The sequence below is a fragment of the Balaenoptera physalus genome (assembly GCF_965194825.1).
Source record: "Balaenoptera physalus genome assembly, chromosome: 4".
In the NCBI taxonomy this organism is placed as follows: domain Eukaryota; kingdom Metazoa; phylum Chordata; class Mammalia; order Artiodactyla; family Balaenopteridae; genus Balaenoptera; species Balaenoptera physalus.
Window position 1 is genome coordinate 2,819,006 of NC_138891.1, and position 27,828 is coordinate 2,846,833.

At 41.3% G+C, this 27,828-nt stretch overlaps 1 protein-coding gene across 14 annotated transcripts in view; it reads left to right on the forward strand.

Moving 5' to 3' along the window:
* The window catches only part of THRB (thyroid hormone receptor beta), a 386,050-nt gene that overhangs the window by 206,244 nt on the left and 151,978 nt on the right, over window positions 1–27,828 (forward strand). The window lies entirely within an intron of this gene.

Below are 27,828 nucleotides of genomic sequence, written 5' to 3' on the forward strand. Positions count from 1 at the left end.
TAGGAAAAAGAGGAAACTTTCTTTGATCATAGGAACTGTTTTTAAAAAATTGTGGGGAAATGCAGTACATCTGGTAATCGATGGAAACCTGAGATCAGATTGTTAGCAATCCTTTCAAATTGTTTGCATCCTCTATAGAATGGAGTGTCAGGTCTGTACCAACTCCAGAGTACTTACAAATACTGAGAAATAAATTACTGACATCAAATCTCTTGAAAAGAACCCAAACATAAGTAAGTAACTGACTCTCCTTCCTCCAGGAAACTGCCCAGCTAGGCTCTTGAAGGTACATCTTACTTTTAAAGAACCCTTAGGTATCATGCACAATTCTTAATATCTTCTATATTTTTATCTTAGTCTACAATGAATATAAATTGCTTTTCTAATCAGAAAAAAAAAACACACATTAACTAAAAACTCATCTATGTGATTTAATAATGATAGTCCATAAAGTATTGAGGGAATAGACTTTTAAAGAAGCAGCCAAATGAGTAACAGCCCATGATCCGAAATTCGTAGTGTGAATGCCTGGAGACCTTTTACATGCTGATCCTTATAGGAGGTTAAATTCTCAGTTGGTTACAAATGTGGGAGAGAGTGTGGCATGGAGGGGCCTTCCACATAAGAGGGACCGACAGCCGAATCTTGGCTACTCACTTCCCAGCTAAGGCTCCAAGCTTTCATCAGTTAAGTGGAGGTGACAGCAGCTCTTACCTCTACAGAGCTGTCACAAGGCTTAGGGTGCATGTTATAAAGTGTTGGAAAATTGTACCCAATAACTCACAATCTGTGAATCTCCGGGAAGGTATTTTTCCCTCATTTTCTTCTTTCTTATTTTATTGTTTTTTTAAATTTTATTTGTTTATTTTTTAATTTTTATTGAGGTACAGTTGATTTAGTTTAGTACAATGTTGTGTCAGTTTCAGGTGTGCAGCAAAGTGAATCAGTTATACATATACCTATATCTACTCTTTTTTAGATTCTTTTCCCATAGAGGTCATTACAGAGCACTGAGTAGACGGAGTTCGCTGTGCTATACAGTAGGTCCTTATCAGTTATCTATTTTATATATAGTAGTGTGTATATGTCAGTCTCAATCTTTTTTTTTTTTTTTGGCCACACTGTGCGGCTTGTGGGATCTTAGTTCCCCGACCAGGGATTGAACTCCAGCCTCAGCAGTGAAAGCGCCAAGTCCCATCCGCTGGAACGCCAGGGAATTCCCTCTTGTTTTGAATAACCATAAAAAAGAGCATTGTCTTGATAGTGATTTTCACAGAGCAGAAATTTTCTATTTTAATGAAGTCTAGCTTATCAATTCTTTCTTTCATGGATTGTGCCTTTGGTGTTATATTTTAGAAGTCATTGCCGTACCCAAGGTCATCTAGGTTTTCTCCTATGTCATCTGCTGGGAGTTTTACAGTTTTGTGTTTTACATTTAGGTCTGTGGTTCATTTTGAGTTAATTTTTATGAAGGATATAAAGTCTGTGTCTAGATTTTTTTTTTTTTTTTTTTTTTTTTTTTTTACTAAAAGACAAGCCACAGAGTGGGAGAAAACATTTGTAAAAGACGCATCTTGTTAGGGTAAAGTGGCAACTTGCAAGCTTCTTACATGTGCAACTGGTGTAATTTATTTTGTTATGTAGTGTGAGGTACAGACTTTAGTTTTAAATGGGTGTGTAGTTTTCTAGGCATCAATTTTAAAGATTATAACTTGACTTTATCACAATCAAACTTCCCAGACATACTTAGAACTATTTGTGGATATTCTTTTCTGTTTAATTTGTATATGTGCTCATTCATGTAGTAATGCTACAATGTTTGAATTGTAGTGGCTTTATAGTTAAGTTATATAGCTGCCTGCTAATTAACAGATACTCAACTTCTAATAAAATTTATTACTTGTAAAAAAAGAAAAAAAAGGGCAGTATGAGGTGTATTAGGCCATGTGCCCTCAAAATACTACTGACCTCTTAACTCTCTCTCAATAATTATTTGCATCTAAATAGGCCAACTCTCCTGATATCTCCGTTTCATAACGGAAACAGATCAAACTTTCAAAAGCAGAAGCAATGTTAGAAATCAGGTGTGCGGTTCCCAGGGGGCCTGGGGGCGCCCTACGGGAGGCTCCTGGGTGACTGGGGAGCTTTGGTGCTGGGTGCTGATTACATGGTTTGTACACTTAGAGTCTGGGCATGTGTCTCTAAGCGTGTTGCACTTTAATAAAACGTTGAAACCAAAAAAAAAAAAAGAAATGTCCCAGAAAGTAATATCTTCTACTTAGTCTTTAATGGCCCATATTCTTTTATTTTCGTCTTTCTCACAGTTCATATGCACACCAGAGGAGAAGTTGAAATTCAGTGCTTTAAACAGAGGTTTTCAACTAAGGGCAGGCATCAGACTGGCTTTGAAGTTTTTTTAAATTAAAGGTCAAAATTCACCTCTGGAGATGGTGATTCAGTAGGTGTGGAGGTGAGGCCCAGAAATCTGTATTTTTTAAAATCTCCAAAACTAGGAATGACAGCTCTGAAGTCTACAGCAGAGGTTCTTAAACTTTGCTGCATGCTAGAATCACCCGAGGAGTTTAAAAATATTGAGGGCTGGGTTACCCCTGAGCTTCTAATTTAATTGGTCTGGGGGGGGTAACCTGGGCGACCAGATTTTTAACAGCTTGCCAGATGATTCTAAATGTACAGCGACGTCTGTGAACAACTGTCTGAAACGAGGGAAGGAGCTTGGAAACAACCTCCTGTAGGGATTCAGCAGCAGCAGGTGAGGACGGCATCATTTCTCAAGCCAAATCTGCCAGCATCCACCCACCGTTTACGTTAGCCGGTGGCTTTCACATAAGGCAAATATTTATTGTCTGTTTCTATAATGAGCATGTATTTGTTTATAGGGCCTTAATAATCCTGTCTCAGTCATCATCCTTCTTTTAGCCTGTAAATTTCTAAATGGCAGGGGCGAGGGCAGGGTAATTGCTTGTACAAGCACCTAAGTGCTGCAATTAAATGGATGATCGCAATAATGAAGAAATGTCTTTCCGCAGCGCGCCAGGGAGGCCCACACCACCCGTGTATATTTCATCTGCCCCAATGACTTCACTGTAGGAAAAGGAAATGTAGGAAAACAAACATCTCGGAGACTAAATGTCTCTGTTTCCCAGAGGTCAGCACGAGACTCTCAGAAGTGAGGTTTGTACGCCAGGATTGTTACTCTGGTGATGAAAGACGATTTTGTTTTGATGGGGAAATCAGCCTTGCGAATGACCGTACTTGCCGTTTATCCAACTTCCTAGTTCTTTGTCTCCTTTCTGAACCATGAATTCTATACCTTGCGCTTCGTACCTTCAGAACACTTCTTTTTTTCAGACAGGCCTTAGAATTTCCTTGACAATAACCAGGAGGTCCAGCTGAGTGGGATGGGGAGGGGTAGACCTCTTGTCCTTTATCAAGGAAGGGAAGTTGCCCCTTGAAATAAGCAAAGATTCAGAACCCAAAGTTCGAATCGTTTTACCTACTTGAGAAATCATGTAGTTACAGAGCTAGTTGGTGAGAGATGGCAAAATCACCACTACTGTCTAGCTCTGTTCCCTGAAACTGAAATATTAAGTTTATGGCTAGCCCTAATCAACTGACAGCCCTGAAGAAGCCATGCCCCTTGGTCAGAAATGCCTCCCTCCGTCCTTGCTGCTTTAATAAACTCCTTACCACCCTCCACGTGGTACCTCCTTCCTGAAACCTTTCCTTGCTTAATCTCTGCTCCCGTAGTCTTACAGAACACCGTCCAGGCTCGTCTGTTAGACCTGGGCTCTTTCTAGAAGAGGAGAGAATCTTACTCACATTCCCAGTCTCGGATCAGTTCTGGACCTTAGCACACGGTAGGAACCACCCCACGTAATTACAGGAGATGATGTGCGGCAAACAGCTGGCCCCTCCTGACAACGTGGCCATGTTTATTAGCAGAACCTTTGGACAGTAGAGCTTCTAACTGAAGCTGACATTATCCTAAAATAGGAAGCCACATCAGTGCTGCCTTTTGACTCGATAAATGTCAGCTCTCATCCCATCCAAATAATTCCTGACTCGCCAACTGGGGCTCTAATGGAAGATCAAAGAAGCTCTTAAGACCTGGAGCTCTTCTCCATTTCAAGACGCGGGTTAATGCTGCAGGTTAATTCTGCGCTCTTGACTCTACGCGGGAATGGCAATGGAGGAGTACCTGACCTTTAATTCTAAGCGAAATATAAAAACATTGGAGAGCTTGTGGGGGGGGGGGGAGAGTGAATGTAGGGAAGAGAAGACTAAGTGGAAGGTTGAGGCGGAAGCAATAAACAACATTTACCTAAGAAGGGGTCTGTGCTGTCTAATACTGCAGCCACTAGTCACAGGTGGCTATTGAATTTAAATGTGAAGTAATAAAATAAAACAAAATTAAATATTCAGTTCTTCAGTCACACTAGCCACATTTTTTTTTTACTGGCGTATAGTTGCTTTACAATGTTGTGTTAGTTTCTGCTGTACAGCAAAGTGAATCAGCAATACCTATATATATATATATACCCCTCTTTTTTGGATTTCCTTCCCGTTTAGGTCACCACAGAGCATTGAGTAGAGTTCCCTGTGCTGTACAGTCGGTTCTCATTAGTTGTCTATTTTATACAGAGTACACTAGCTACATTTCAAGTGCTCAACAACCACGTGTGGTTAATGGCTACCATATTGGACGGTGCGGGTATAGGGCATTGCCATTATCAGAGTAAATTCTACCGGACAGCACTGGATACTGTGTTTCCCTTGCAGATGGGAAACCTGACAACTGGAGAAGTTCAGTGATTGGGCCCAAGGACACACAGTAGGCCCTGACCTGGGACCTCAACCTCAGGAACCCCAGGCTGGCCTCATAACACTCCATGCTGTGACATGTGCCCACTTTCACTGTTCTTGTTTGTGTGGGTCAAAGAAAATGAGGGAGGCTAGCAGATTTCAGTTGATTTCCCAAAAGTACAAAATAGCCAGCCATTCGGTGCCGTTCTACTAAGCAAACTTACCGAAAGAAAATTTGTAAGTAGAAAGCTCATGGCACAGTAATTATCTTAAATGGAAAACTTGACTTCTGAACAGAACTTGTGTTTATACTTAAAATGCTAAGTTAGGTGGCCATCAAAGCACCATCTAATCACTCAACTTAATATCAGGTGAGGAATTTGCATGCAAATCAGGACCTCAGTGCATACACTTGTAGCCATTTAACTGCCTGCTACTGTACGGTAATTACGTATTATTGTGTTTTTAAATATTCGAAAAAGAAAAAATGAACATTTGCATCTTTTGCATATACATACTTGTGGTTAGGGCTGTCAAACATCATGCATTGATGTGAATTATTTAGCTTTTCAAAATGTTTCTTATATGTGTTCAAATTTTTCTCTGGTATCTTGAGCTGGTTTCAGTAATAGAATGATGTGCCCACGCTTGACCTCCTGTAGAGAATATCAGATTTCTTTATACATTTAAATTGGGTTTCCAGAAACCGAGGAGGTGAGTTTTCAGACCTGGGGCAACATTGAAAATACCATTATGTGGGGAATGTGTGTTGGTGTCATAGTTACGGGGACATTTTTTGGACGTGGTATTTCGGAAAGCTAACAGGATTTTTTTGAACTCACAGGCAATTCATCTTCGTACGTTTGAGCGAAGACATGTCTATCCTGTTTCTTTTAGCACCTTGGGTGATGGTGCTGAGAGCTAGACTGTTGATTAGAAAGTAATATCCAGCTGGTGTTAAGGGGAAGTTTCCTCTCTATTCACCCGGGTCACATATCAATAGTGTTTGAGTTACTGGACAGAAAATTACAGCATTCCAGACCAAAAGTGACTTAAAGGAGCGTTATCTCACAAAGCAAGGACTGCGGAGGTCGCTGGTTTTAGAGTTTGTTAATTCTCTGGTGGGACCCGACCATCCCGATGCCATCTTGTTGCTCTGCCCTCCCCTCCCCTACATGCCTTTCATCCCCAGGCTTGTCCCCTCAGTGTCACAAATTAGCACATCTCTGGGCATCCTGTTTGCAACAACTGCGTCTGAAGCCTGGAAGAGAAGCAGTTTCTCCTCATGTGTCTTCATTACAGGAAGAAACACCTCTTCCAGAAACCTACCCTGCCACACACACACACACACACACACACACACACACACACACACACACACACACACACACACACACACTATCTCTAGCAAACTGCCTTTGACATCTCACTGGCCAGAATTGGGTTATGTGCTTATTCTTAACTATCAGAGAGGCTGGGTGTTTCAGCTACTCAGTGATGTACAACAAACCACCCAAAACTTAGTGGCTTTAAACAACAAGTTCTTACTTCCTGTGATCTGGGGTCTGGCCGGGCTCACCTGGGTGGTATTTCTGGGTGGTGTCTGCTGGAGCTGCAACATCCTAGGTAACTTCTTCACCCACATGTCTTTTATCTCGGCTGGGATGACCAGACTAACAGGGGCCGGCCAGACCTTTCTCTTTCTTCACGTGGCCTCTCCACGCGGCCAGCTTGGGCTTCCTTACATCGTGGCTGCCTCAGGGTGGACTGACTTCCTACGTGGTGGCTGACTTCTGAAATAATGTGAGAGTAGGAGCTGCAAAGCCTCGGAAAGTGCAGTCTCAGAAGGGGCAGAATTTCAGTTCTGCACTCCAGTGATCAGAGCAAGGGTCACCCGAACTCAGAGGGAGGGGAAATCCACTCCGGCTCCTGATGAAAGGCGTGGCAAAGTCAGATCGCCCAAGACACGCAGGATGGAGGAATTGTGCGGGATCAGCGGTTAGTACAAACTGAACTTGATGATTCAGACTTCACTGTGGCATCCACTTTGCTGCCCTGGTCATAGCCTGGACACAGCCTATTTAAATGACCTTTGAGAACACAGTGCCAGCATTGCCAGGCTCAGGAAATGATACCATGCACCTAAGTTCCATTTGAGAGAACTGAATTAATCCGGCCTCATTTTCTCTGAAGTTGAATTAGTAAAAGAATAGATTACCATATATTTAAACAGAATAAAAATGTGCCTGGGACTGATAAACAATAAATTCAGCAACGTGGCAAAATGATAAGATTTGATCCATTGAAGTGGCATGTCCTTGGGTTTTGTTATATTGATTTGCACACTTTTCTGTATGTTGAACATGACATATAATTTTAAATAAAAATAATAGAGTACTGTAGTGAGCTCGGGTGTCCTTAGTGAGAAGGAGAAGGACATTTCTAGGTGATTTTTCATTGCTCTCTCTGACTGAAGGGTCTGTCTTCCCAAGGGCACAGCCCCAGATGGGAGGGCCCTGCGTATGATGGGAGAGTGCCGGTGAGGGTGGTTCCAGAGTCTAGGGAAAGCTCAACAGCTTAGTTAACAGCCTGTCTTGACACAGTCTCAAATCCGTGCAGCTGTCAGAATGTCTGGAAGCCATCAAACTCTTAGAGCACCAACACATAACGATGCAGGAAACGTTCAAAAGTAACGCACCTGATTTGGGGTGAAATTAACTAAGATTTTACACTTGATTCTGGGACAGGCCAGTGAGTGTGGTAATTACAAAAAATTACGAGAAACAAACACACAAAACTTGACAGCTGAGAAATTCTATCCAATGGTATACTTTTTTTGAAAATTGGTAAAATTTGCTAAATTTTAAATAAATTAAAATATTTAACTTTGGCCAAATTTCTGCTTTTCTATTGAAACGGGTCAACGTGGTTTACGGGGACACTGAAGTTTTACATGATCTGAGAACCATAGATCAGTGAAATGGCCAGAAAGCAGGGGAACTGGTCCAAATTTGAAGCTAAAATCCCATGTTTGTAGTATTCTGGTATTGTTTTATCAGAGTGTACTTACAGTATTATTTACAAAGACAAAACCATGACACCTGTTACCATTATGGTTCACTAGGGGAAACTCCTTACAGATGGTCTCATTCAGCCTTCACAAGCCCTCTGTGAGATGAGACAGTGAAGATCCCCAGTTTACTGCTAGGGAAACTGAGATTGAGAGAGGTTAAGTAAATTGCCTGAGGTTGCGCAGCTAGTAGGAAATGGAGCTGCATTGGGACCCAGGACATCCTGACTTCAAAGCCACTACAAGATATTACCTGTCAAAGAAAGTCCAGGAGAGCGCCTCAGCCTGGCTTAACAGGCTCAGGACTTCGGGATGAGTTTGCTCCCCCCCAAGCCAGACATCCCTCTTCCACAGCATTTTGTTGGTTTTCAGCCCCAGACAGCAATTGTTTTCTTTAGTTCATTTACCCTGTGCTCTTGAGTCATCCTTCCTCATTCCCCACTCCATCAAATTCTGCAAAGGAAGTAATTTAATCAATCTACATAAGCGTGCTGCCAAAATCCTTTTTTCCAGACTTGCTGGGGAAACAGTTGGATACCAGCAAGCACAGTTTTACATCTCAATGAAACACATGTTTCAGGAGTAGCTGTCCTTTAATGAGAGAGAGAGAGAAAGTGCGCACATACGTACACAGATGATAGATAGAGATAGAGATAGAAATGGATAGATAGATACAGAGATAGAGATGGATAGATACATACATACATAGATGATAGATAAATATAGACAGATAGAGATGGATGGATGTATAGATAGATATGGATAGATAAATACATACATACATAGATGATAGATATAGACAGATAGAGATGGATGGATGTATAGATAGATAGATATGGATAGATATATACATACGTACATACATAGATGATAGAGATAGAAATGGATAGATAGAGATAGACAGAGACAGAGGTGGATAGATAGATACATAGATGCAAAGATAGATACACAGATATAGACAGATTGAGGTAGATAGATAGATAGATAGATCATACCTATATATATCTTTTACACAAATGGAATCATCCTCTATATATCGTGCTGTGACTTACTTTTTCCTTAACTAACAACACTTTGACATTTTTCCATACCTCTCTATACTTTATTTTGCTCTATGTTACTATCTTTTTAAGAGCCACATACTAGTAGAATGATTAGATGTTCCAAAACTTACTCACTGGGTCTTCTGTTAATGGACATTTGTTTCCAGACTGTTGTCATGTCACACAAGCCACAGTGAATGTGTATATTATATACACATGAATATATATATGAATGAATGTGTCCGTGGGATAAATTCCAAGAGGTGGGATTGCGGGGTCAGAGGCCATATGCACCTAGAATTCTGACAGATGTGGCCAACATGCTGGACTAACTCATGCTCTTACTGACAGCGTACGAGGGAAAGAGCCACGTGTTCACAGGGGGACGGATAGAGCTTTGAGAGCAAGTTTGCAACTTATTTTCAAGGCAGGTCCAAGCAGAGCCCTAATAAAGGAGGTGACAGAGCCCAGTATTTAAAATGCCTTTCTTCTAAAGTCCTTGAACCACTGTGTGGTGAGGATTCAGTTGAGTTTCCTTGAACTTTGGGTTCATGAACCGTTTGGCGTCTGACCTCCTGTTGCAGGAGGAAAACGATCTTGTGGATCTCCCTAGGCGTTAGCGAGGTCCCCAGAGGGAAGCTGAGAGTGGTGACGTGTAAAGGAAAACACAGGTGACCAACTGATGTCTTTTGCTCAATTAATCACAAGTGAGCAGGACAGATAACCCATCCTCATGCAGCGTGAAAGGTTAGGCTCAGTTTTATGACATCCCGGGTCCCTTATGCCACTTACCTACAGTCAGTTAGCCAGAAAAATTTCAAGAGAACCATTTTAGGGGCCTTTCTTTCATGCCTGAGAGCAGAGAAAAATCTTAGCTTCTAGGGCCAGATGACAGCTTTGGAATCTGCAAGTGAAGGTTCCAAGGTTAGTCACTGCCGTACGATTCTGCTGCTGTGACTGGTTTGAACACCAGCCCAGGATCAACAATTGCTGGAAAAATCAGGCTCCGCTTGTCAGAAAGAATGTTTGTTTCCATTTCTGATTAATTAGGGTATTTTAACCACTTAATGGTGCACCCTGTCTCTTAGAGTAGGCATTGAACTGAGTTGCCAGAAAAATAGCACCTTTAATGATGAAAATACTTTGAATATCTAAGGAAGAACTTTGATTCATAACCTTTTTGTTTCAGAATGTTTTTGAATATAGTTTTCGAGGTTTACAGGGAACATGCCCAGGATGTGATGCTGACCTGAAAGAACATTTTGTCGACAAGATGCCTTTTGTGTCGATTCCAACATTTCAGAAGGGCCCAGAGCAGACAAGCTGCACCCTGAGAGCCGCATGGCCCATGAAGAGAGATGCATGCATTGCATTTCATTAAAGTAACTTAGCAAACTTTCTGGAAGATTTCTTTCCCCTCCTTCCTATCTAAAAAGAAACACAACTAAGCACCAAATATTTTTCTTTCTGCCAGTGTTTTGGGATTTTTCTTGGCTCATTTATTTTCTAGCTCAGACATTATGGAAAACTTGATTGCCTTGCAGACACATTTCTGGGCAGCTGAGGAAATAAAAAGGAAGTACAGCTTGGTTTATTTCTTTTCTACTAGGAAATAATCTCCAAAAGAATAAAAATGCTGTCTGCCACAGTTAAAAATCAGGGGAGACAAGATAAGCATTGCCTTGGAAAATTAGGAAGTTGTTTATGAGAGACATTGAACGTCTTTGCTGGGAGGGAGGGGGAGAATCTGTAGGTAAAGTTGCAGAGATTTTAGATTTTTCAGCATGATAGCCAAAACCCCCAAACTCTGAGTTTTTGTTCCTTCTACTGTAGCTTAAATAATATTTACATTTTGCTTCATTTCTGAAAGGCAAATTCGTATTTTTTTTAAAAGTATTTGTTTATTTATTTATTTATGGCTGTGTTGGGTCTTCGTTTCTGTGCGAGGGCTTTCTCTAGTTGTGACGAGCAGGGGCTACTCTTCATCGCGGTGCGCGGGCCTCTCACTATCGCGGCCTCTCTTGTTGCGGAGCACAGGCTCCAGACGCACAGGCTCAGTAATTGTGGCTCACGGGCCTAGTGGCTCCGCGGCATGTGGGATCTTCCCAGACCAGGGCTCGAACCCGCGTCCCCTGCATTGGCAGGCAGATTCTCAACCACTGCGCCACCAGGGAAGCCCCCAAATTCGTATTTTAATCCTTATCGCCTAGTCACCCCCACCAACAAAAACGATGGATAGATAGATAGATAGACGTACACACACTGACTATTTTACCTGAAGAGAAATTGGAAAGCAGGTTCTTTGAAGGCGGAACCATATAAAATTGCAATTTCTGTAGGTGAAAATGACCAGATCGTGGCCATGTTCTACAGTTCAACCTAATAGAATATGCATCTCAAGCACACTTACACTTTTGCTTGCATTTACTAAGCATTTGGAACTTGGTGCAAATCGTCAACCCCACAGTTGATGAACGATCCCTCTCAAATTGAAGTTGCATACCTGGAGATCTAGCTGATGCTTTCAATCCTATGTGCTCGATTTCTTTAAAAATTCCTTAGTCTTCATGCAGCTAATAAGCAACAGTCATAAACCCTTGTTTGTCCACTTGCCAACCCTCCCAGTTGGCCAGCAAGCCTCTGGCTTGAAACCCCATCCTGGGCTCGTGTCCAGTTTTTGTGAGTCTCCTGGGCCCCTCCCTTTTCTTAGCCAGCACTCTGGACGACAGTCAGAAATCAGAAGGGCTTTATTTCCCTAAGCAAGTCACTCCTTTCAGCATTTCTGGCATGGCTTTGGCACAGTGGCCTTCAAAACGATGACCACAGTTCACAGTAAGAAATACGTTTTCCATAATGACTGAGCCTGCAAGCGGCGTGTGTCTGCAAACTCAGACGAGAGCTTCACAAAACAACCCTTACTCTTAGTAAGCGCAGTGAACTCTGCTGCCTTCCAGTCTACTCTGTTTCATTTGTCAAAAGGTGCTTCTTGCTCCCCACTAAATTGATTTCACAACCCACGGATGGGTTGGGACTCATAGTTTGAACAACACTGCTATAGTGTACTTGCCTCAGCCTGGGAATTTTCAGTTTGGCAGTCAACCACAGGCTTGCTTATATCGGCAGAAAAAGGCAGGACTATTCACTGCTAGGAGCATGGTTAAAAAAAAAAAAAAAAAACAACATCCTTCGGTGGCTTTCAGGAGACTTTTAATAGCCGTGGAATAAACAGGTATTAAGTTGATTCATGGAAGAGTGCCTCAACCAAATAATCGCAAGGGGTTAAAAATCTTGCTGCCACACACTCTCAGAAGGTAGATGGGATCCCACAGACTTTAGCTCCAGAACTTTGCTTCCCAGGACAGCTGACAACAAAAGAGGGTGGCCTGCTTTCCAGGCAGTTAGGAATGCAGATATTCAGATACAGGCGGTAGAGGAGAAAACTCATGAATGTTGATTTAAAAAGCCTGGCTCTGCCCATCATGATTCGTTTCCTGTCGGGACCAGGAAATGAGTCTTCTGTGGGTTTCCAACCACCGGCTGCTTCATCCAACTCCCAACTTCACCCAGCCTTCCTTTTACTACCTGGGGCCACAACTTGCTCCCTCTGGCCACCTAGGTGAAAACTTGTTTTCTAGATTTGGGACAAACTAAAAGACGTTCTTAAAACCTGAAGGACATCATGCATCCGGTGCTTCTGATACCATGACGTATTCCTGTCCCAACTCAGAATGCTATTCAGTACAGCTTTGGAGCCGCAGCTATTGTGAAAGCTCTAAGTGTGCAGAAAATCCAAGACCAGTGCCTAGTCAATTGTGTGCTTGGCAGTTTTCTATGACTTAATGTTCCTTTCTCCTCTTGGTCTTTGGCTACTGAGGTCTCCGTTTTAAGCTCATGCCAAAGTAGGATGGGAATGTATCCAGTGACAACAGAAAGTGGACCCGATCAAATCGGCCCATGAGCCTGAATTTTCATTGCTTCCTATGAGGCAGTGTCAAGTTTAACTTCAAAGAGGCCACTGCAGGTGTTCTCCTTCATACTTTCGTGTGCCCCATGCCGAAAGTATTTGAAGGCCATCAGAAGAGGAAATAAAAAGGATTCTTGGGCATTCTACAGGATTGCAAAAGAAAGCTCCACATCTCTCCCACTGAAAGGCAGTGTTCTTATCTCTCCCAAGTGGGTCAGGAAGAGTGTTCCAAAGGGTATCAGGACCACGCAGGGTGACTGTCATTCCACCTACAGACCAGGAGATGAGTGGAACTGATGCTTCCCTACAGCTGCTTTTCTGCTTGCTCTAAGCTGGGAGAACCACTCTTGGCCCGCATTGCACACAGAGTGGACGTGACCATCAAATAAAACAGTACACACGAAAATACTGTGACAAACATGAGGGCAAGTGCTCGGTTCTCTTCTCTTTCAATCAGTCCAGACCTAATGGGAGGTAGGGGTGGAGGCGGGGCTTTTTAAGTCCCCGTAGCCCTAGGAGTCTGATTTTTATGGTGAAGGTGCAGGACTTGGATCTGAATAAAGGAAAGGGGGCTAAATTAGGGGCACCAGGTTGGGGGAAGCCAAGCAGAGGGATTCAGTGGCAAAGGAAAGAATATGAAAAGGAAACCTGTCTAAGGGGCTGTGTGACCCCCACCCCCACCCCCTCATTGCATCTGCAGGCTACACTGGATATTCCAGAAGCTCTCAAGAAGAGCCTGGATTTCCACCACAAGCTGCGTGGTCTTCAAAGAGTTGCTTGACTACCTCCGTCTCATGAATGTTGAATATTATTCATTGGCATTTACCCATCTTGAACTTCTGTCAAACTTGATCTTCAGCTTCTTAATTTACGCTGAAGTTGAAAGTAAGAAGGGCCATTTAAGCCCCAGTCTTGTTCTCCTGGCTAGTGGTGAGAATGTGTGTTTCCTGATACAAACATGATTGTTTAGCAAAGAAAGAAAGGTAAAGAAAGGTATTGATCATGGTGTTTTCATGGGAAGAGAGAGATGTTGTGATGAGGAAATTTTGTCTCGATATAAAACTTCTGTTTCTTCTAGTTATACCATGGTATTCAGCCTTGAAGCCGTTGCGGTTTCAACAGGAATAAACAAAGCTGCTAGTGAAAGGCGTTGAGCTTGACATGGTGAACTCAGCCTCAGAGTAGATCGACATCCTGCAGCTCTATCTATAAATGATCTAGCTGTTTGTCCAGATGCAGAATTTTGAGATGTTTAGAGGAGAGAAACCTAAGAGTCGAGGCTGGAGTATTAAACCATATGCATTAAGTCAGCTGCATGAAGTCATTCCTCCCTTGCCTCTTAGCTAATGATGGCAGCAGGGTTGAGTGGTAAAGAAATGGAGCACGTGGGATTTCTTTCTTTGCATCCATTGGTATCTTCTTGAACCACAATGAAAAATAGTATTTAAAATGGAATGCTTTCTTTAAATGAAATAATGCCATTTGCAGCAACGTGGATGGACCTAGAGATTATCATACTAAGCAAAGTCAGAAAGAGAAAGACAAATACCATATGATATCACTTATATGTTGAATCTATCAATAAAATGCGACACAAATAAATTAATCTACGAAACAAAACAGACTCACACATACAGAGAACAAACTTGTGGTTGCCCAGGGTAGGGGGTGGTAGGGAAGGGAAGGATTGGGAATTTGGGATTAGTAGAGGCAAACTATTATCTATAGGATGAATAAACAACAAGGTCATATTGTATAGCACAGGAACTATATTCAATATCCTGTGACAAACCAAATGGAGAAGAACATGAAAAAGAATTTGTATATATATATATATATACATATATGTATATGTATATATATATGTATCTATATATACATGTATAACTGAGTCACTTTGCTGTACAGAAGAAATTAACACAACATTGTAAATCAACTCTACTTCAATAAAATAAAATTTTTTAAAGTAATGCTTTCTTTAGAGAGTTACTATTTTATAAGAGCATGTTGGTCCTGGTGAACCCTGTGTTGCTGATAAAGGCCTGTAAATGAGAGGGAGCTTGTCTTAGTCAGCTCTGGCTGCTATAACTGAACACCATGGATTTGGGTGGTTTAAACAACAAAAAATTTATTCCTCACCATTCTGGAGGCTGGGAAGTCCAACACCAAGGAGCTGATAGATTCAGTGTCTGGTGAGGGCTCTCTTCCTGATTTGCAGACGTCTGTCTTCTCACTGTGCTCTCTCTTTATGGCCTTTGCTTGGTGCATGCCCTCAGAAAGCATGAGGTTTCTCTGTCTTCCTCTTCTTATGAGGATGCTAATCCCGTCATGAGGGTCCCAAGGTTAGAGTTTCAACATATAAGTTTGGTGGGGGGAACACAAACCTTCGGACAAGACATAACTCTAAAAATGAAGATTTTTAAACGCTAAAGATCTTCTAACCTCAATGGTCAATGTAATGCAAAATTACTTTTACTCTAGACAAATTGTGGATAATTTAGTAATTGTTAAAATGATGGCAGAAGTACCGTTTTCTGGGGGCGTTTTAGTTCCATTTGAGACCTAGGAAATAATCAGCCAGTTAGGGTTAGATAATCAATCTTCTGGAAAGAAAATAAAATACACGTGGTATGAGAAATTGGCTCTGTAGCTTATGAGGAAGAAAGGTAATAAGAAAGCCTCTTTCAGGCAAGGCATTTTGGTGTTTGTAACCACTTTTGTGCCGTGGACCTCTTTGGCCATCTTGGTGAAGCCTGTAGACTTCTTCTCAGAATAATGCTTTTAAATGTGTGAAATAAAATACATAGGATTATAAAGGAAACTAATTGTACTGAAATAGAGCTTCATCCCTGGACCCTTTGAAGTCTGTGGTCCATGGACCACAGATTCAAAGCCCTACATACTTGAAGCCCCGAAGATGGGTAAAGTAGGGTGATAAGGTGAACAGAACAACATTTTCAGTGCGTAATAATGACGATTTTACCAGGCAACGTGAGGATGAAATACAAAGTTCTGACTGATCTAAAATTAGTATAAGAGCCCATCGCAATGTTTAGGGAGAGAGCACCTGAGAACAGCCAAAACTGGGTCTGCAGAATCTATAGTTTTTCATTGATTCTTCTATTTCATTATTCTTCTGTTATGAACTTTCCAGATGTTTTTCAATATTAGAAGTTTTTATTTTTCTCTTAGACAAGTCCACATGTTCCCTTTTCCTAGTATAAATTTTTTCAGTTCTTTACTGATAGAATCAAGGTACCAGTCAAATGGTGTCCTGTGAAAGCTGAAAGTCTGTATGTAAATATAAGGGACAGATAGAGCATCTTCATGTAGTGAGCAGCTCTGAGCTCCTGCCACGCCAGATGTGTGCTGGTTGCTAGACTCACTGGCCATTTGAGATGAGGTTCCCGCCCAGTGAGAGACAAGTAAAAAGGCAATTTCAATACCGTGCTGTTACCGATTTTTTTAAGCTTGTTTTCTCAAATGTTGCAGCTTAAATAGAGGGTTGTGATATAATATCTCCTCCTTTTTCACAATTCTGGGTTCTTTTTAAATGAAAACTATATCATCCTTTTGTGCAAAGTATAATATTATTCTGCCTGTTCAAGAAGCAAAAATGGACTTTTCCTGAGATGCCAGCCGGCTTATCCATCCCCCTGCCTCTGGGCAAGATGTTCTCAGACTTCACGAATACAATGAAATCTGCTTGGTTTTTTTTTTTTTTTTTGGCTGTGTTGGGTCTTCGTTTCTGTGTGAGGGCTTTCTCTAGTTGCTGCGAGCGGGGGCCACTCTTCATCGCGGTGCGCGGGCCTCTCACTATCGCGGCCTCTCTTGTTGCGGAGCACAGGCTCCAGACGCGCAGGCTCAGCAGTTGTGGCTCACGGGCCTAGTTTCTCCATGGCATGTGGGATCTTCCCAGACCAGGGCTCGAACCCGTGTCTCCTGCATTGGCAGGCAGATTCTCAACCACTGCGCCACCACGGAAGCCCTGCTTGGTTTTTTTAATACATTATACAACCTCTCTTAGCAAATCTTATCCCTTTTAACAATGCTCAAATTATTTCTCTTCTCCCATTTCTTTATAGCATACTTTATGCCTTTTTCTATAAATTCTGAAAATGGTGATTAGCCAGACACCATAATCATATATATATATATATCATATATCTTCTTGAATAAAAAAAAGAATGAATTAGTAAGAGAGTGAATAAGTGTACTTGCAAGGCATTATGAATCTTTTCTATTTTGTGCTCTGTGATTCTGGTCCTCATAATTTCTCTGCCTGTCTTCCGTGTTCCAACATCATCAAGGATTCCTTTAACCCACCTTAAGTCCCCAAACCCCTCTTAAGATGGAAAGAATAGAACTAGACTTCTGCCTATTTGGAAGGAAAATCAAGCTTAATAGAAATATATCCATGCACGGTACAGATATCATAGCACAATTATCGTCAAGTGAATGCATTATTAATGTCATTACCACTTAATTGAGAACATTGATTGTTTGGTAAGTGACAAAGGGCTGACTTATTGTGACAAATTTGAATTTCAAAGAAAGTGCCAGTAATTCCCTGCACCTAGAACTTAAATGTGACATTACTTTTGGCCATTAAGGAAAAGGACATCCAGAGGCAGTAGCTGAAATTTGGGACAGCACTTTGGTGACTTACTTTTAAAATTTTGTAAGTGGCTTAATTCTACACATCTCTCTAACTGGGCCTAACTGTTGGCAAATGACATAAATATAAACTCAATAACTCTCCACTCAAAATTTTATATAACTGAAAACAATTCACATAACTCAGAGATTTTTAAGCTTGAAAATGAATATAGAGGTTATACAGAGTCCCCAAATCAGCATTAGCAACATCACCTAGGAACTTGTTAGAGATGCACATTCTTGGGTCCTTCCCCAGACCTACAGAAACAGAAATTCTGAAGATAGGGCCCAGAAATGTGGGATTTAACAAGCTCTCCGTGTAGTCTTGGTGCACACTGTAGTTTGAGAACCACTGATTTAGATTGGCACTATTGGCATGTTGATCCAGATCGTTCTTTGTCGTGGGGCGGCTGTCCTGTGTATTGTTGGATATTTAGCAACACCCCTGGCCTCTACCTACTAGATGCCAGTAGCACCCTCTTCCCAGTCATGACAGTCAAAAATATCTCCAGACGTTGCCAAATGCCCCCTGAGGGGACAAAATTGTTCCCTGTTGAGAACCGCTGCTCTAGACCACCCTCCAACCTTGATTGACAGTTACTTCTGCTACAGGTGTGAGCTATTTTCTTTCCCTTCTCCCTTTAGAAGCCATGGAATTGGTAACTCATCCCACCTACCGTCAAAAAAATGACTACTGAAAACTTAAACATTTTAAATACATTTTGTTTGAAAGCATTCATATACTTTTTATAATTAATTATATGAGACAATCATGTTTTTAATAAAGTGTGGTTGATTGCTAATCTTTCTTCGGAACTTCGCTCCAACACCTATCACTCAGGTTCTCTGAGCACACAGCACTCTCCCTCCCTGACCACCCACAAGAACGACCCGGGTGTGCCCTGCACATTTCCTCCATGTTTTAATTGGTGTTGGACCTCTCACTTCTGTACTCTGCATTGTTCAAGGTTATCCATCTTTGTATCCTCAGGACTAGCCCAGCACCTTACACACTGTGATAGTAATAATGACTAACCTTAACTGCACAGTTGTCGTGTCCCAGGCACTGTGCTAAGTGTCTTTAAGTTCCTTTTCTCATACCACCACCAATGAGGCCGGTTCCTCAGTTATTCCTGTTTGCAGACGAGGAAAGTGAGATTTATCAAGTTTGTTCAAGGTCAAAAAGCCGAGAAATGATGGAGCTCCTTGGTCTCAGGCTGTTAGTCACTGCACTACTGTAAGTGCTTCCTACATGTCTGGTGAATGCACTCACTCCTTAACAAAGGATGAATGAACCAATAAATGAATGAATGATTGACTTGGTTCTTTAGAGCTAACGATGGAAGCTTTCTGATGAATTGCCTAAAAGTTCATTCATCATCCAGTTCTGCCATGTGTCAATTATTACAGACTAACTGGCAACATTGGGAAGAATGGTTTAGAAACAGCCAAAAACAGTACGACTAAGTGAAGTCATATTCAGTAAAGGCAGTTGAGTTTGACCTTAAGTCTCCAAGGGCGACAGTGGCTTCCGTCAGAAGGCTGTCTACAAGAGCTAGGAGGTTAGTAAAAGAAACAGAAGGATAGAGGGAGATTTCCCAGACTCTGCGCTTCTCTTGGGGAATTGGCACTTTAGGGGTGAGGACAAAGCCCACTGATGTGTCCGCGTCCACTAGTTCCCCAGCCTCTGCCGTACATCAGAGATCCCGGGAGAGCATTTTCAAAATGTAGAGGGTTGTGGAGGTGCGGCAGAACCTACCGAATCCGAATCTCAAAGGGCATGCCCTGGCCTTTGGAGTTTGTTTCCAAGTCCCCAGGGCCCTCAGCTGCCCAGTGGCCCTCAGAGCCACTGTGCTGCATCGTCTTCTCCCGGGCGGTTGCTAACATCCAAAGAAGCTGGCAGAAAAGAAACCCACAAGAATCAGTCACAGAGTCAGGCAGGTCTCAAAAAGCCGCGCTTTCATCCTGCTCAGGTCAGAGCCAAAGAAGAAATAGGAATATGGGGGACTTCCCTGGTGGCGCAGTGGTTAAGAATCCGCCTGCCAATGTGGGGAACACGGGTTCGAGCCCTGGTCCAGGAAGATCCCACATGCCGCGGAGCACCTAAGCCCGTGCGCCACAGCTACTGAGCCTGCGCTCTAGAGCCCGCGAGCTGCAACTACTGAGCCCGTGAGCCACAGCTACTGAGCCCACATGCCACAACTACTGAAGCCCAGGCGCCTAGAGCCCGTGCTCCGCAACAAGAGAAGCCACCGCAACGAGAAGCCCGCGCACCGCAACGAAGAGTAGCCCCTGCTCGCCCCAACTAGAGAAAGACTGCGGGAAGCAATGAAGACACAACACAGCCAAACATAAATAAATAAATTTATTTATTTTTTTAAAAAAGAAATAGGAATATGGCCAAAAGCAGTGTGACATGATGATGTCCGCGCAACAGGGCTCCCAGGACCTCTGGCAGCTTCTTCTTCCCTGACATCTTCCCCCTCATAAGAGAAACTATCAGACCATGAAGTTCTCGGCAACAGGTAAAGTAGCAGCAAGGGTGCCTGATTGTAGGCTGGCCTTTCACAATAAAACTCTCTTCAGAAGAACCAGCAGTGTCCTTGGGGATAATCTATTTCAGCTCCCTCATTAATAGATTAAGAGGGTGAGCCCAGTTGGTATTGTTCAACTGTAAAAGTTTCATAAAATCAGAAGCGATTATTAATGCATAGGGCAAACTGCCAGAGAGTTTTTTAAAACAAAACGTTTAAATTAATTTTATTCATTCAAGACTATAACATTTTATTTATCCTTGTGTGAATTTCAAATGACTGCTACATGTCGCCTTCTTTCCAAACAAACATTTATGTTTGTGTTGAAACCCAAGATACAAACTGCCTCTTTTGAAAATATTTGGAAGAGGAAGGTATTACACCAGCCATGAACCAAGTGGTTTGCTGGGAAAAGCAAAGGACGAGACCTGGGAAGATTTCACGTGCTCTGATAAGAGCATATCACTCAGATCCCCTGAGTCTTGGTTTACAAATCCATAAACAGCGCATTACCTGAGAGCAGAGAGAGAGTGCTTGGAACTGAAAATAAAGCTGGCACTAAAGTTCTGGTTAGAGAACATTAGACATCAAGACTGCTTTGGTCCTCGAAAGAATTCTATTCACAAACCGCTGGACTTGGAGATGGTGCCTGCTGGCCAAGGCAGAAGCCTAGCAGTCCTCTGGTCCAGGGCTCTCAAACTGCAAGCTGTGACAAGTAGTGAGCATGAAATGAGTGAAGTGGGTCATATCCAGCCTTTTTATAATGCAAAACAATAGATCAGAATAGAAGCTACCATAATACATCTCTCACAGAAAGATTAAATACTCTTTCATGACGCTTTGTTTTCAGGTATGTGGCTGGGAGGTGTGGCAATGCGAGATATATGTCTTATTACAGACCATCTAGTTCAATACCTTCACTTTATAGACAGAACAAAAAAATTAGACCACAGACATTATGTGACTTAAAGTTGCACTATTATTTAATATAACTTGAGAAAATCAGGGGCTTCCCTGGTGGCGCAGTGGTTAGGAATCCGCTTCCCAATGCAGGGGACACGGGTTCGTGCCCCGGTCCGGGAAGATCCCACATGCCGCGGAGCAACTAGGCCCATGCGCCACAACTACTGAGCCTGCGCTCTAGAGCCTGTGCTCCACAACGGGAGAGGCCGCGACAGTGAGAGGCCCACGCACCGCGATGAAGAGTGGCCCCCACTTGCCGCAACTAGAGAAAGCCCTCGCACAGAAATGAAGACCCAACACAGCCAAAAATAAATAAATAAATAAATAAATAAATGTATTAAGAAAGAAAAAAAATATATATATATATATAACTTGAGAAAATCAATTTAATATAACTTTAAAAAATCAACTCTATCCTTTAAAAAACTCAGTTGTTCCCCAAATCTTGATTCTACAAATGAGGACACAAATTTTCCTTAGAAGAAAACCCCGGAGCTTATTGGAGGAACAATAGCATCTGTTCCCATGGGCTCTTGGAAGAATAGCTTTATTCTGCTCAATGAACCGGGTTCTGTGTTAAGTGCTGTGTATGAATTACATCATTTCAATCTCCCACAGTAAGACAGGTGGTCCCCCTTTACAGTTGAGTAAACAGAGGTTCAAAGAGACTGCAGTCACTCCACTAAGTGGAAAGGCTGCCGTGTGAATTCAGAGCCTGAGCTCACTCGCTTGGTGGCACTTTCTCACTTTCTCCTCAATCCATAAATAGATGAACAGATAAAGAAAAATAGATTGATACTCAAATTTTAATGTGTTTGCATATATTTAGAGTTTAGATATTATATATTCTAAAAGTACAAACCTGATCAGAGAGTATAATGACTCAGAGAAAAATCAATGGAAAAGCAAACAATGTAAGGTATTTGAGTGAAAACTTTGCTGGTAGTGCAATTTTCTGTAGGGCTCAGGGTTTCTTAAAATTTAGTGAAGCAGGGCTTCCCTGGTGGCGCAGTGGTTGAGAATCTGCCTGCCAATGCAGGGGACACGGGTTCGAGCCCTGGTCTGGGAAGATCCCACATGCCGCGGAGCAACTAGGCCCGTGAGCGACAGCTACTGAGCCTGCACGTCTGGAGCCTGTGCTCCGCAACAAGAGAGGCCGCGATAGTGAGAGGCCCGCGCACTGCAATGAAGAGTGGCCCCCGCTTGCCACAACTAGAGAAAGCCCTAGCACAGAAACGAAGACCCAACATAGCAATCAATCAATCAATAAATCAATAAATCTTTAAAAAAAAAAATTTAGTGAAGCAAAACCACTAACTGGGAAAGCAACAATGTGGTATTTTTGCAGTGATTTAAATATGATGAGGGACTTCCCTAGCGGTCCAGTGGGTAAGACTCTGCCCTTCCATGGCAGGGGCTGCGGGTTCAATCCCTGGTCGAGGAACTAAGATCCCGTATGCTGCATGGCAAAAAAAATAAAAATTAAAATTAAACAGTACGATGAATCTTTGCTTCACTTTCTCAAGATAGGTACCCTGTGAATTTCAACTTCTTTGTATGTCACACCTAGGATATTATTTATTTATTTATTTATTTATTTATTTATTTATTTATTTATTTTTAAAGGAAAATTGCCACTTTATTAGGGAGGCAATCCTATTAAATGAATACATACCCAGGAGTGTTCATGCGACAGAAGTCATGTTATTCCTCAATGGTTATTATTTTAAGCTTCTTCCATAGGCTGAACATCTTTAATATTTAAATGTAGTACTATAAAATTATTGTTCACATATACATCATTTTATATATTTGGAATATACATTTATTTGGACATATCACAGAGACATTTACACAAAAGTAACTACAGTGTGTTTTATTAGTGACCGAAGAACTTTCAAGAGTGATTTGATCACGATAATAGAAAAAGAGAAATGGGCAGGTTGGAAAGAAGGAAAGAGAGGAAAAGGAAACAGAGAGAAGGAATGAGAGTCATCAAAACTGGTCATTACAAAGGCCTTACAAATTACGTATGCATACATTCATTTCTGGTTTCTTGAGGTAATTTATTGGAAAAGTAAGATAATATTATGCATATATGTAACCCACAAAGAAAGAGGACACAAGTGAATCTATAGAAACTTAAAAATAGTTAACACTAATTTGCTTCCCCAGTTAACCTTATTGCTCATCCCTTTGTTTTTTGCTCTAAAATTTATAATGTCAGTCCATATAAACAGTGTTTCAATATAGTATATACCATTAGGCCCTTGTAAGTACCATCAGATGCACAGAAGTAGAGATTAGGAAAAATCATTTGCCACTCAGTATCAATTACTGAATAGAAATAAAAATAATTTAAGGCTATGGTTTCCCAATTACTCTTAGGAGAGCACTCTTTGAAATTACAGGGCAAAGAAGAATGGTGAAAAGCTCCAAAGATAATCTACTGCATCCCATCCCATCAATCTTATTGCCGGAGACACCACTGCTCCTCAAAGTGCGGTCCTGAGACCAGCAACGTCACCTGGGAGCTTGGGAGAAATGTGAATCTGACTCCACTGCAGACCTGTTGGGTCGAAGTCTACATTTTAGCAAGGTGCTCAGGGGAGTTGAGTGCCTGTTAAAGTTTGAGAAGCGTTGGGCCATAGACTTGTAAGAGGAAAGAAATCCAGGGCTACCCTGGAACAGTTGAGATCCAAGGTGGAGAAAAAAATCCAAGATGTGATTTGGTGATCATTGTGGGACATATGAAATACTTGGAAGACCTTTGGTGACACCCTTACAAGTCAGAACAAAAGGAAATTAAATTGTCTCGGGAGAGAGGAAGGTTAAGAGTCAGATAGAAAGAAACCTGAAATGCTTTATATCTGACCCATAGAAGCATGTGCGAGATCCTTTTAGGTGGATCAAGAGATGGCGTTTTGTTTCCATCACGTTCATTTTTCAGGGACCTCCTGTTTACGGCAAATGATACCGGTTTTCCACGTACAGTGGTGATCGAATTTTTTCTTTGTAAAGAAGTTTATTTCAGCTTTTTTAAGTGGGTCAATTTAAAGAACTATAATAATTAAACAGTGGGGCAGATGGATTGCGGTTGGAACACAAGTGACTAGGAAGCCGGCTTGCTGTTCTAGGTCAATATCACATGTCACAGATGAGTACCATGTTTAAAAAGAAAGAGGGGACTGCCAACCTTTCTATTTTGCCAAATAAAGGTATTTGAAAAACAGAGCAAACCAACTTTTACTATCTGCTCTCACCACATAAAAGAAAGAATATTTTTAAAACCCCAAAAGCAAGAAAGCAATATTAGCGAAAAAAGGATAGACCTTTCCAAGAAAATATGGTTGGGAATCTTAGAAGGATACGTACAGACGGGTCCAAAGTCCTCGCCAGACAAGTCTCAGAATTTAGTTGTTTTTTTTTGGGGGGGGGGTGGTGGGATGGGTTTCTAGAAAGTTATGAAGGTAGTATTGTGGCATCTGAGGGGATATCCCATACCGTGTCAAACACATTAATATTTCTGTAGTGAAACGAATATTCACACTGAATTGATGAAGATTTATAGGACACCCATATGAAATCAGGTCAGCTTTTACCACCAAATAAGTTATGAAAAATCTTTCAGTTTTCAGACGGTTTTGGATTTTGAAATTACAAATAGGAAATTGTGCTCGTGTGTGCCCTTTTTCTTCTCATTTTGTCGTGAAGCAGGGTGAACTCCACCTCTCACAGGCGCAGGTCTGAGAATGGTGACCCGTGAAGTATGTGTGTGGCCTCTGCTCATAATTTCTTCTAATTCTCCAGTTGTAACCATAGCCCTATGGTCATGAGGTATATTAATTCATGTAATATTCTATGTGATAATTATTGAAGAGACTTCCAAATGATCAAATGTAAGCTCTATGAGGAAGGAATGTCTGTTTTGTTCACTGATGTATCCCAAGCACTTGAAGGTGTGCCTGACACATTTCAGGTGCTCAGTATTTGTTAAATAAAGGAAAGATTTGCAAGTCAACAACCCATGCAAATACTAAAATTACCATTGGCTGCTCATGGATATAGAGAGTTGAGTTATGGTGTGTGTGTGTGTGTGTGTGTGTGTGTGTGTGTGTGTGTGTGTGTTCAGTTCAGAGCAATCTGTTTCATTCTTTCTGTGAACAAAATACATGTATATGTGAATGCTTCCCACTGGTTCTACAGTTGTAAACAGAATTTGGCTAAGGGAATCCAGATGATGATGTCATACATTGAATCATCTGAAACTGGGTCAACACGAATAAGTATTTGGGACTGATGGTTATTTTTTAAAGACAATATTTAATTTTCTTTGCTATTTTGGATCCACGTGGTCTAAAAATAAGTGAGAGTTCAATGAACTTTTAATAGGAAAGAAGACCATGAACACAGTAAAATCATTCAGCATAAATAATAAAATAATGCTGTGAAATTTTTAAAAGAAACTGCTTAGCAACCAAGGATCTGAATTGACTTTCACGGTCACAACAAAATGTGACTTCAGCTGGATGAAATGTGATGGCAAAAAAATAAAAATAAGATAAAACCTAGTATAATCATGACTTAATTGTTCCAGAAAGAAAGTTAGTTTGGTTCTCTTCCCTTGACTCCTATGGGTATGGTTTTGATGAAAGTATGATTAAACGAACAAAAATTCTTTGCCAGGGAAAAAATTATCCCCAACTAAGAGTAAGGCAGTATCACTCTCTTTGAAGTGAAGGCAACACGTTAGCACATTGTAAATCATTGGCGATTTTTTCAGAACTAAGAAAATCCTGCAGGCGCTTACCAACCACATTGCATAGTGAAATTTTACTTATCCAAAAATTATAGAGCTCAATTATTAATAAGTAGCATTACCTTCTAACCCTAACAAGCCCTTGGCCATAATAATCATAATCGTAAACAATCATAATGATTGATTGCATTTGCCAGGCCCTGTATAATAAATATTAGTCATCTTACAAACTTATGAGGTTAGTATCACTGCCCCCACTCCCATTTTGCAATTGAGGAAGTCAGAATTCAAAAGGTGAAATAACTGTCTGAGTCTATACCACAGTAAGTGGCCAGCAGGCGTTGCAGTCCATATCCGTCTCCTCCATATACTGTCCACTGTACCACACCACCTTCTTGCAGCAACGTTTGCCACGTGAAACACTTTGAAAATCCGTGGCTCTCTGGTGTAGAGGTAACTGACACCCAACAGCAAGCAACTCCAATGATTATAATGCATGTTTCTGCGTTTTTATCTTTTGCCACTGCTTATGACAATAAACGTACCCATAAAGTCAAGAGAGTGCATCTCAGATAATGGTCTTTTCTACTTACCGTTCTTTTCTTACTGAGTTACTGAAATTGTTCCTCCTGAAATAGATTTGTGGGGTTTCAGTTGTCCAATTAATTGTTTTCTTGTACTATGTGATATCTTATTTTTTTCTTTTTTAAAAATTTTTGTTGGAGTATAGTTGATTTACAATGTTGTGTTAGTTTCAGGTGTACAGCATAGTGATTCTGTTATACATATACATGTATTCATTTTTTTTTTCAGATTCTTTACCTATATACGTTATTACAGAATACTGAGTAGAGTTCCCGGTGCTATACACACAGGTTGTTGGTTACCTATTTTATATACAGTAGGGTGTGTGTTAATCGCAAGCTCCTAATTTATCCCTCCCCACCACATTTCCCTTTTGGTAACTGTAAGTTTGTTTTCGAAATCTGTGAGAAAAAGAATAGATACATGTATATGTATAACTGAATCACTTTACTGTACACCTAAAACTATCACAACATTGTTACTCAACTATACTCCAATATAAAATTAAAAGTTAAAAACAAAAAGAAATCCATGAGTCTGTTTCCATTTTGTAAATAAGTTCACTTATATCATTTTTAAATTAGAGTCCACATATGAGTGATATCATAAATAATGAAACACTTAGTTATAGTTTTGCCAGGCACTACCAGAAAGGAAGTACAGAAAATCTATAATACAACCTAATTTATTTTAAGCAAAGACTCTCCATATGAACAGATCAAAGACGGAAAATATTGTCATAGAAGTGAAGTGTAATTAAAACTATAAATCATCAATTCATTCCTTGAACAAATGCATTGAGTACCCTGGTATATATTAGAAATTGATAGAGGTGCCTGGGGGTATATTACATTTGACTTAGTAAAACGATGCTGAGTCCTTAAAATGAAAAGAGACTCTAAAATATCCTGTTAAGGCTGATGTTTGAAATAAAAGCATAAAGGCTAGAGATTGTCCCTTCAGTCCCAAAATATGTGTAACCTAGAACGTCGCTGTATTGTTTGTTCCCAAGGTTCGAACTCTGCACCCCTGGGGGGCTAGGAGATGGTTCTAGCTGGGCCCAGGATGACTGTAGGCAGAAGAGGACGTGGCCTTGACCTGAGCCCGCCTCTCCATTCACTGCCAGTCTGATGAGACCCAGGCCAAAGCCTCAGGGCTGTGCTCACCACCATCACCAACCCTTAATTCCTGCCCATCTCTTCACAACAGCGATCAGGCCTCAGGCCGCTGGCTGTTCCTCCGTAATTGTATCTACCTACAAATTAATAGCCTTATTTCATTTTCTATATTTTTGATAACCTAGACAGGATCTTTCATTTAGAGTTGTGCTCTAAAATTGTCTTCTTCAGGGACTTCCCTGGTGGCGCAGTGGTTAAGAATCCACCTGCCAATGCAGGGGACACGGGTTCGAGCCCTGGTCCGGGAAG